At 42.2% G+C, this 9,793-nt stretch overlaps 1 long non-coding RNA gene across 1 annotated transcript; it reads left to right on the top strand.

Annotated features, from left to right (window-relative positions):
* Nucleotides 1–734: 734 nt before the first annotated feature.
* Nucleotides 735–8,294, top strand: LOC310763140. The gene is made up of 3 exons (XR_014548510.1): nucleotides 735–791; nucleotides 4,323–4,384; nucleotides 7,873–8,294. It is a non-coding gene; the product is annotated as an uncharacterized lncRNA (long non-coding RNA).
* The last annotated feature ends 1,499 nt before the right edge of the window (nucleotides 8,295–9,793 follow it).

Below are 9,793 nucleotides of genomic sequence, written 5' to 3'. Positions count from 1 at the left end.
TAAAAACGAACAAACCCAGCCAATTTAAAACAAAACTAAGGTCCCTTCTCCTGCCAACCTAGCAGTTCGAAAGGACGTCAAAATGCAAGTAAATAAATAGGTACCACTCCAGCGGGAAGGTAAATGGCGTTTCCGTGTGCTGCTCTGGTTCGCCAGAAGCGGATTAGTCATGCTGGCCACATGACCCAGAAGCTGTACGCCGGCTCCCTCGGCCAATAAAGCAAGATGAGCACCACAACCCCAGAGTTGTTCATGACTGGACCTAATGGTCAGGGGTCCCTTTACTTTTACCTTTTTAAAACAATACAAAATAGATACCTATGGCAGAGATCCATTTATCCAAACAGAACGAAAATGTCTTCAATGGTTTTTAAGAAGTGCAGACAGTATCTCAGCAGGAATGCTATTCCACAGAAGAGTAGCAGCCACACTAAAAGTCCTGTTCTGGATTGCTGTGGCCCTGGGAAAAGTTCAGAAAGGGGCAACCAAATTGATCAAGAGAATACAGCATAATAAGGAATCTTTTCTAGAAGGAAAGGTTATGACATATGAGAGTCCCAGGGCTTTTTTGCAGCCGGAATTCACCAGGTTCTGGCACCTCTCAGGCGAGTGGCACTGCCATTATAAAATAACAAGGGAGTCTTCGTGGTGAGTTCCAGAACCGCTTTTTCTAGGGGGAAAAATAGCACTGTATGAGGTCATGATGTGCTTTTCTCCCTCTCTCATACTGCTAGAACCTGGGACCAACCAACAAAGCTGAATATTGGAAAGTTTGGGACGGACAAAAGTAGGTACTTTCCCCCACAGCACAAACTATGGAATTTGTTTTCACATGATGTAGTGCTGGCCACTAACTTAGATGGCTTTACAAGTGAATTAGTCAAATTCATTGAAAATAAGGCTATTCGTGGCTGCTAGCCATGATGTCTATGCTCTGTCTCCACTGTCAAGGACAGTATGCCTCTCTATCTCATTTCTGGGAATCATAAGACAGTATGCCTCTCTATCTCATTTCTGGGAATCATAAGTGGGAACAGTCTCTGACTCAGGTCCTCTTAGTGAGCTTCCCATAGGCATGTGGCTGGCCCCTATGAGAACAGGATACTTGACTAGATGGAGCTTTGATCTAGTAAAGGTAAAGGGACCCTTGACCATTAGGTCCAGTCATGGCCGACTCTGGGGTTGGGGTGCTCATCTTGCTTTATTGGCCGAGGGAGCTGGCGTACAGCTTTGGGGTCATGTGGCCAGCATGACTAAGCCGCTTCTGGCGAACCAGAGCAGCACACGGAAACGCCGTTTACCTTCCCACCGGAGCGGTACCTATTTATCTACTTGCACTTTGATGTGCTTTTGAACTGCTAGGTTGGCAGGAGCAGGGACCGAGCAACAGGAGCTCACCCCGTTTGGGGATTCGAACTGCCAACCTTCTGATCAGCAAGTCCTAGGCTCTGTGGTTTAACCCACAGCGCCACCCGCGTCCCTTATTTTGATCTAGTAGGACTCTTCAAATGCTGTTATTTTCCTGAGTTATTTTCCTGAGTTCAAAAAGGAAAAGTAAAGATGAGTATAATCTACGGAGGTGAAGACGTGCTCAAAACCACTTCGCCTAATCTTGTACACTGGTTTTCAAAGTTAACTGCAAGTGGTTTTGAGAGTGGAAGCCATGTTGACTCATCCAGCCTAATCTCTGAAATGCACACATGCACATATTGGTATACATTTATTGTAGAGACGTTTGCATCTGACTTGTAAATTTGAACCAAGTTCTAAATTGCAATTGATTTTCTATGAGATCAAATTTAACCCACATTAATGCAAAATACATTCTTCTTAATAAAGGATTCGCACTGAATAGCAGAGAAATTCATGGTGATTAGCGACTCAAGGGAAAGTATGTTGCCCTTTCTTGTTACAGATAATTTATCACCTGAAATGTCTATCTGGTTTCCAAGGCAAAGTGTAAGCAAAGTTAATGAGATATAAATGACATTTTATTCTTCATCATTTATTCACACAAATTAGTAAAATCAGCTTTTATGGAAGGTTTCCTTATTTTTCCCCACATTTTGTCTCTGACAAAACAAATAGGAAAACTAGTTTGAAAACATCAAAAAGGTAGTGATCATGAGTAATTTTAATGATATGGTCGGTCTGGGACCAGAAAAACCTGGATTCAAATCCTGCTGAATCATGAAGCTGATTGAATAGCATTCAGCCAAGCTTTATCTTTCACTCAAATATACCTTCCAGATCTGTTTCAAGGGGTAAGTGGGGCAATTACATGTTTCCTGCCCTGAGTTCTTCAGAAGAATGATGGGGTACAAAAGTAATAAGTAACTTCCCCATATTAGTTAATGGAATAGAAACTGAAAAGAAGATTCTCATGTACAAGGCTACCTTCCATCTCCATGGTCCTCAGGCAGCTTCCATGGTTCTAGCAGGGCAGGCGGTTTGAGCTGGGTGAGTAGTTTGCTCTAGCTGCTCTAGCTGGTTGCAAACCTTCCCTGAGATCGGGCTGCAACGCTTCGCTGGGAGCTGGCTCATTCATGACAATAGGCAATGGCTGTACACCTCTACCAGTTAAGACAGCCAATGGCTGAGGGGTAATGAGCACATTCCCCAGGAAACCTGAAATCTGGAGGCAGCATCACCCAACTAGCTGGTTCCAACCTGTCTGTGCCAAATTTTGCAATAGAGAAATGTCAGGATGCTTCCCCCAACCCCAGTTTGCATCCAAAGAGCCATGAGCAAATCACACAGCCCTGTTGAGCTTCTGATGCAAGAAGGTTTGTTCATCTCACCACAGTCTAGAGACTCAAACGAAGTGCTGTCTCTCATCGTTGCCTTGCAACCTGCAAAACTTCCCTGAATGTGTTCGTTGTCAATATGCCTAAGAGGGAAGCTATGTGTTTTGAACCTTTTATCTATCCTCTTTTATCTCCAAATATATATTTTAACTATATTTTGATAAGGTTTGAAACCTTGACACCTGGAAAAATATGGCCTCTGATAGATGACTACATTCCTTATCCACACCTTAGTCTGGGAGGTGCAGATCAAATTGGATAATATCAGAATTTACAGAAATCAAATTTCTCCAGAGAAACTGGGTTGCTGGTTCTATCTCTCAGCAACCTGGAAGAGATAGAGATAACAGGATAAAAGTGCCTGTTCAGGGCATAATTCTACAGTAGATTCCAACATACCAATATCTGTTTTCAATAAGGTCAGGAAAGATACCGCAGGCAACACCATATCTAAAGAACAGCCCTTAGAACAGCCCTTTATTAACCAGTTTTTTTTTTTATACGGAATCATCCATCGGGCCATTTAGCTCAGTATTGTATATACTGATTTACAACACCGTCTCTATTGTTCCAGACAGAGGACAATTCTCATTCCTACCTAGGATGCAAAGTTGTTGCTGTTTCACTGAGCTATGATGATGGTGATAATGACGATTTATTTTATGCCACCCATCTGACTGGGTTTCCCCAGCCATTCTGGGTGGCTTTGAGCAAACTAAAACACCAAACACTGTCAAACATCAAACATTAAAAACTTCTGTATTGTCAGATGGCAGAGGAGCCAACCCCCACAGCCAGGAAGGGATAAGACAAGGAAAAGTCCTTACCATCTGCTTTTATTCAACATTTACAGAGATAGGCTTGAGAATGCAGCTTCTTGGAATAATGGTGTTGTCCAGAGTAAATCCCCCTTCTCTCCCACTTCCTCATTCGTCATCTCTTCTACAAGTGGTGCTGAGGGCCTTTTGCTTCTGAGCCCTTTGATTTCCTACTTTTAAGGCTTGCTGGGTTCTGGGAGATGGTGGGTCTAGAATGCTTTCCAGTGATAACATGTCAGCCAGCTGCTCTGGCTCTGCCTCCTCCTCCTCCTCTCCCATTACTTCCCGACTTTCCCCCTCATCTTCCTCTGAGCTATGACCTCCCTCAAACCCCTGTTGTAATTCTGAACTGTCTTCTTTTTCTCTGGAAGGGTCAGGCTGGGGAGGCGGTCTCCACCATTCATCCTCTGCCCAGTCCCTGACACATATACAGAGCTGCCTTTGAAACCCCCCGTAATCTCAAATCCCTTCCTGAAATTTCGATTTTCATACTCTTCACATCACGTCTGAACACTGTTAATGAAGCTAGGGAATGGAAATAAAACCATCTATCCATCCCATCTAATCCAGCCTACAGCTGATATAAAACAAGGCTGACTCAAGCCTCACATGTGGAAACAACCTTAGCAGACCTTATCAGCAGGGCTAACTAGAATAACACGGAATGTTAATAGTTTCTGTTCTTTTGGCATGAAAGTGACGAAAAATGTTCCAAACACAGCTGAGGTGGAAGACAACCGTTCACTGCTGCCTAATCAGGTAATTAATATAAACACAGAATTTTTTCCAAGGGTTCTTTGTCTAATTTACATTTTTGAGAGCAACTGATTTATTATGAAGCTCTCGATGACAGAAATGCCACCTTGCAGATGAAGAAGTATTTGAATGTGCATTCGGATTGTGCATTGTTTTCTGCATCAGCCAACTAATAACTTGGGACGGACTCATCAATATAGTTCTGTAACGTACCACCTTTGCATGTGTTTATTCTACCACATTTCTGCATGAAGCAGCATTAAACAAAACAAAACATATTCTGAACTAAAATTTAAATGCAAAGCACTAAAAAACCATGCAGCATAACTGCTGCATGTGTGTCCCTTCCAACTCTGCAAATTTTGTGACTTTATGATTCTATGTTGTCAACAGGGTGGAATTATTATTATTATTATTATTATTATTATTATTATTATTATTATTATTATTATTTTATAACCCACCCATCTGGCTGGGCCTCTCCAGCCACTCTGGACAGCTCCCAACAGAATATTAAAGGTAAAGGTAAAGGTACCCCTGACAGTTAAGTTCAGTCACAAACGACCCTGGGGTTGCGGTGTTCAAGCTGGCGTTTTTCCGAGTCATGTGGCCAGCATGACTAAGCCACTTCTGACGAAGCCAGAGGAGCATGGAAACACCATTTACCTTCCCGCTGGAGTGGTACCTATTTATCTACTTGCACTTTGTGCTTTCAAACTGTTGGGTTGGCAGAAGCTGGGACCGAACAATGGGAGCTCACCCCGTCACGAGTCCTTGAACCACCGACCTTCTGATCGGCAAGTCCAAGCAGCACAGTGGTTAAAACCACAGCACCACCTGCATAACGGAATATTAAAAACATAATAAAACATGAAACATTAAAAACCTCCTTAAACAGGGCTGCCTTCAGATGTCTTCTAAAATTCAGATAGTTGTTTATTTCCTTGACATCTGATGGGAGGGTGTTCCACAGGGTGGGGGCCACTACCAAGAAGGCTCTCTGCCTGGTTCCCTGTAACCTCACTTCTCGGAGTGAGAACCTCAGCTGAATGATGGGGGTGAAGACGCTCCTTCAGGTATACTGGGCCGAGGCCGTTTAGGGCTATAAGGGTCAGCACCAATACTTTGAATTGTGCTCGGAAACGTATTCGGAACCAATGTAGGTCTTTCAAGACCGGTGTTATATGATCTCGGCAGCCACTCCCAGTCACCAGTCTAGCTGCCTCATTCTGGATTAGTTGTAGTTTTCGGGTCATCTTCAAAATTAGCCTCACATAGAGCGCATTGCAATAATCCAAGCGGGAGATAACCAGAGCATGCACCACTCTAGCGAAACAGCCTGTGGGCAGGTAGGATCTCAGCCTGCATACCAGATGGAGCTGGTAGACAGCCGCCCTGGACACAGAATTGACCTTCAAAGCAGATGTCCTGTGCCCCACTGAGCAGGACGGCCCTCCAATGCAGCGGGGATAATTGACCACATTTTGAACATAAGTGAAATAATATGTACTGCTGCCTAAAGAGCTCTCTTGCACCATAAACTCGTTAAACCCAGAGCCTAAAATTATTTAACTGCACCACTTGGTGTGTGCAAAATCCCCTTTTTGTTGTGGCACCCAGCATGTGGAACTCCCCACCTAGGAGATAAAATATTGTTAGTTGGTGATGGCAAGTTAAGAGATAACCATCAGGCCATCACAAAATTAACTGGATTCCATTTGTTGATCTCAGTATCCTTCCAGGCAGTGGAGAGGAAGATAGTCTTGCATAGAATTATAAAATTTGGGATCACGGGTTCCTTGAGATTCCTGCATTACAAGGGGTTGGTCTAGATGACCCTCGGGGTCCTTTCCAACTGTGATGGTTATCGGTTTGTGGTATCATGGAGGTGGGCTTTTTCATTGCTGGCACTAGTGAACCTGTGTTCAGAGTTTAAAGTTGTTATAGGCTTTGTATGCAACAGGATCTCAAAACTGTTTCAGTGTTTAATAGGCAGCTAGTGCAGGTCCTTTATAAAATGATATACAGTGGTACCTCGGGTTAAGTACTTAATTCGTTCTGGAGGTCTGTTCTTAACCTGAAACTGTTCTTAATCTGAAGCACCACTTTAGCTAATGGGGCCTCCTGCTGCTGCCGCGCCGCCGGAGCACAATTTCTGTTCTCATCCTGAAGCAAAGTTCTTAACCTGAAGCACTATTTCTGGGTTAGCGGAGTCTGTAACCTGAAATGTACGTAACCTGAAGCGTATGTAACCCGAGGTACCACTGTATAGAGTCCTATATAAAGTCCTATATAGAGTCCAAAATAAATATATATTTAAAATAATCCAAGTAGTCCTATAAACCCTTGATGTATCAAAATCCCATGTATTTTGATGAACTTTCACTGCCAGATAAAAATGCTTAGGATGTACAGAATTTAACAGAAGTGGGGAATCTAGAGTTCCAATGTCAGGATGCTAGATTCTGGGCTGCTATTTCTCAATTTGTTTGGTTACTTAGACTGTTTATATGCTGCTTATTAATATTTTTTTATTCTTTAATATTTATTAAGTTTGCATACCACCCTTCATCTGTAGAACTCAGGGCACTTTACAATATGAAATACAATATAAAAAACAACAACACAAAATACGTGACAGAAACAAGAACAAAAGACCTGAGAAACTCTCTGAGTGGCTTGAACGTCATCATAATGAAAATGTCCTCATGTTGTCCTCTGAAGCAAGGGTCAATGACCTGCTGAGCAGGTCAATGTTGCTTAGCTCCTGATGAAGGCATTTAATGTTGATATGACTAATAAAACAGTTGGACTAGATGACCCTTGGGGTTCCTTCCAACTCCGCAATCCTATGATGCTATGAAGATTTTATGCGTTTCTGCCTACATCATACCTGCATCTTTTGCAAATAGGAGTCAGCTGCACCTTTAGATTAAGTTTGTGAAGGGTTAAACCACAGGCAACATGGGATTTGTCAATAAGAAGACTGATAACCATTTGCCCATCATTTGGTAACAGTGCTTTTAAACCTACACTGCTAATTATGGCCCAGTTGAAAAATGGAGTGAGATCCCAGCAGCGAAAATGTCGATAGGAGGTTTAGAAAGGATTGATCTGGTGTGAGCTGGAATGGAAGATCCAATGGAAAAAACCCCAAAAAGCTTTAATACACTTCCAGAAAGTTTTAAAAGTTTAGGAAGATTTGTAAATTTGGAGACTGACTACCTAGAAATAATACCCTGAAAAGCTGCAGATAAATGGTAATTTGTCTATTTGTATAAATAGTTATTAAATGTTAAAAGTGGAGTCTAGATGTTGAACTCCAACTTCCATCAGCTCCAGCCAAAATGGGCCTTTGTCAAGGATGATGACAGTTATATAGTCCAACAATATCTGGAGGACCATAGGTTCTCCATCCTTATCCAAAGAGAGGTATGTTCACATCTCACTATAATACCATTTGGTATTATTCTTTGCCCATTTACTTGTAGGCTGAGGATGCCACGATAAGAAGAACAGGATGTAGCTTCCTTGGAGACAGTTTCCATAACCTGGCACCAGACAAGCACATGAAGATTCGAAACAGAGAACCAACTATATTATTTGCAACCTGACTCTGGACTGCATATGGAGGCAGAGGAAAGAAGAGAGAAACTTAGTTGTTTGGGAACAGGAAGAAGCTGTTACCGTATCTCTTAAAACTACACATATATCAGCCTTGTTGGGGAATTACTCTTTGGAGAAATAAATCAAAAGTCAAGAGCTGAAGAACTGCATGTTGCTAGTGGCCTTGGGATCTGGAAGATCCCATTCAAACATTGCTGCCTAGGGATGCAAGACAATTTTCTCATTGGGGAACTGCAAATCTCTGGCCAATTACTTCTGCGGCCATAAATGTGACAATCAATCAGAGCAAAAGTGAAAGCAATAAGAACCTGCCCACAAACCTCTTCCATTAAAATATATTGTGCGATTTGACACTTTGCATTTTTAAGGTTCTTTTTAAGAGAAGTAATAATACAATAACAATGAATAAAATAAATTTGAACAGATTCCATAGATTGTAGAGAAAACGGTAAAATCGTATTGAAGATTTAAGAGTGACTAATTCTCAACCTTTCCTTCAAGGAAGCAAATTAAAATTGTTAATGAGGAAAAGTTCCTTGTAGATATTTTCAAACAATAGATGCTATAGAATTAAGTGATGGCCAAACTTGGCCCTCCAGCTGTTTTGGGACTACAATTCCCATCATCCTTGACCACTGGTCATGTTAGCTAGGGATGATGGGAGTTGTAGTCCCAAAACAGCTGGAGGGCCAAGTTTGACCATCACTGCTAGATAAAGCTATATCAAAACTGCCTTTGAGAGGTTTTATTTGCTTTCACTTATCAAAATTGCCCATCTTATTTGCCCTCCTCCCCAATTCCTACCCCCCCCCAAAAAACCCATAACATTTTGGTTCTTGATGATACCACCTCACTGCACTTTATATCTCAGATGTGATGTGGACAGAGAATGGCTATGCAGTTTTTAAAAAATGAACAGTAACTGAAAGATGAGTCTTAGCCCATGCCATTCATGCTTCCTTACCAGTTTTAGTGCTTCAAGGAATGTTATGGACATTATGGGGTGTGTGAGGGGTCATTGTTTATGCAGTAGCTTGTAATGTAACCCTTCCTACTGCAGCTTTGACCTCCCCCCAATGCCCCCATATGGTAATTAAGATCCAATCACGCTGTTTCAAAGCCTAATTGCCACACAGCAATTATTTTCAGAGGGCTTGCAGCAATTAGACCTGAAAAGCAGCTTTCCATTGGCTCTGGTGGGAGAGAGATTTGTGAAGACTAATTACTTAAATGAGGCAGGCCCTTACATCTGGGGACAGGCCATAGCTCAGTAGCAGAGCATCTGCCTTGCAAGCAGAAGGTCCTTGGTTCTATCCTCGGCATCTCCAGGTAGGGCTGGGAGAGACCAAGATGGATCAAGGATCTAACTCTGTATAAGGCAGCTTCCTATGTTCCTGGAAATGTACTTCCCTTCAGGATTTATATCAGTGAGAGCCAACATTTCAATGTCAGTCAGAGGACAGGATTTTCACAGTTGTAGTCAATCTGATGCCTTCCAGATGTTGTTGGCCTTCAGCTTCCATTATCCCTGAGCATTGGCCAGGCAGGCAAGGCCTGATGGAAGTTGGAGTGCCAACAACATCTGGAAAGGACCTTTTGGCTATTTCTGCCATAATATTTTCTGGATATGTTTGTGTGTATATATGTGGGGGGGGGGGTAGATGATAGATAGATAGATGATGATAGATAGATAGATAGATGATAGATAGATAGATGATAGATAGATAGATGATAGATAGATAGATAGATAGATAGATAGATAGATAGATAGATGATAGATAGATA

The sequence above is a fragment of the Podarcis filfolensis genome (genome assembly GCF_964270895.1).
Source record: "Podarcis filfolensis genome assembly, chromosome: 5".
Taxonomy (NCBI): domain Eukaryota; kingdom Metazoa; phylum Chordata; class Lepidosauria; order Squamata; family Lacertidae; genus Podarcis; species Podarcis filfolensis.
Note: the sequence above shows the minus strand (reverse complement) of the source record. Positions and strands in the feature narration are given on the sequence as shown.